Genomic DNA, 1,779 nt, shown 5'->3' on the forward strand with positions numbered 1-1,779 from the left:
AGTCGCCATTTTGGAGCAGTGCTTGATGCAATTACATAGCTTACATGTGTATATATACGCCCGCCTTCCCTACACCCGCACCAGATTTTGCGAAGACCAAAATTCCACCCCTTCTTTCAGGTATGAACAAATGCACAATTTGATTTTTAAATTTCAGAAGGTCACACAAACTACTTAAAGATTATACTATATAAACCATGCAATTTTTTTATTTCTGTAGGACTGTGTTGGTTGTATTGATGGGACTCACATACCAATGATACTTCCGCTGGACCATATCCAAATTTCTTTCCTTGGTCTCTTCCTCAAAAGGAAACTGCAAACCTGATTCACCCGGAGCATTTAACGTTGGAGACGGTGATTGATGTGTCAGCCACTTGTGCTGCTTGTGTCGATGGAACTGACGCATTCTTTGCTTTGGTTGCATAATGGTCCATGCCATGACAGGTTCTCCCTTTGGCGTGACGACATGCAGAATGATGTGCAACAAAAAAATGATCACCACATTTTAGAAAAACAAAGAAAAATGCAAATAAAAAAGTACAGAATATGTGAACCTCACCATCGTAGAGTGAAGATAAAGCATCATAATACGGGAATGACCTATCTTGCCAATGGAGAGCGTCCTTATTGTTCTTGCGAGTAGTAAAACTAGCCCAAACACTTGCAGGTGCAGTGACCATCATTCTCTCGTTATCCCATCCAAATCAACTTTCAGCCAACAAATCTTTAACACTACGGTAAGCTTTCTTCAAGTCTTGCTCCTGCTGTTTGACTTGGTTAAGAGAATATGATGTACCAAACTTTGTATTCACGCGACGAACAATGTTTGTCCATGCGTCCTTACTCCAAGCATTATGTGTTCTGAAACCCGGCACATCATGTTCTTTTAAAAGATCAATAAGGAATAATTTCATTTGGTGACTCCATCTGGCTCTCTTTGTTGTCCCTAAATTCACCGCAGTTCAGTTGATTACATAGACTCTGTTTCATCAGGAATATGCAACTACAAATTATAGGCAAGGTACTGGTGGATCTGAAATGAGAAGAAGCATCACCTATTTGCTGGCTATTTTCTGTAGACCGATGCTTATCGTCAGCATCATCAGACCATTGTGATTGGGAGTGGTGGTGTCGTATATCAGACAAAGTGTGTTGATCAACCATATTAATCTGGGTGGATCCTCTCACGGCATCAGCTCCCTTTCAATAAAATAAGGTATATTAGATGAACTAGGCGTATAAAATACGGTAGAAATAAAGTACTCGGCATCAGTTCCCTCTGGTTAGCATGTAGCTGCTGCCCTCCCGGCGCCAGGAGCACCCCGGCGACGCCTGTGGCCAGCGCCACTCGCTGCTGCGCCTCTTGTCTGCTCGCCGCAACCATCCCCCACCCCCAAATTCTCCTCTCCCATGGCTACAACCTGCGACCGGCGCTGCGGCGGCCTGCGGGCTACGGCGAGCAGCGCGGCACGGCGGTGCCGGCGCGACAGCTGCGCTCGGCGTGGCTGGGGCTGCAGCGAGCGGCGAGCGACGTGCCGGCAGCAGCTGCCGCTGGGGCCTCGGTCCTCAGGGATGCCGTGCGGTCGCATGGGGAGCTCTGCCTCCGACTCATGCTCAGATGGGGAAAAGTAACGTACTTGCATGCAAATGGGGGAAAAGGAAATACCTGGACGACGGAGGAACACGCGGATGCATGGATCCGTACGGCGTTGTAGCTGCGAGTGCTGGACTAGGTCGCTGGGGATGGGGTTCGGCGGATTCCGTCGCCGACTTTGG

At 47.9% G+C, this 1,779-nt stretch overlaps 1 long non-coding RNA gene across 1 annotated transcript; it reads left to right on the plus strand.

Annotated features, from left to right (window-relative positions):
• Nucleotides 1-7: 7 nt before the first annotated feature.
• LOC136552165 (uncharacterized) lies at nt 8-497 on the plus strand. The gene is made up of 2 exons (XR_010782762.1): nt 8-120; nt 221-497. It is a non-coding gene; the product is annotated as an uncharacterized lncRNA (long non-coding RNA).
• Nucleotides 498-1,779: the final 1,282 nt, after the last annotated feature.

The sequence above is a fragment of the Miscanthus floridulus genome, chromosome 4 (assembly GCF_019320115.1).
Source record: "Miscanthus floridulus cultivar M001 chromosome 4, ASM1932011v1, whole genome shotgun sequence".
NCBI classification, from domain to species: domain Eukaryota; kingdom Viridiplantae; phylum Streptophyta; class Magnoliopsida; order Poales; family Poaceae; genus Miscanthus; species Miscanthus floridulus.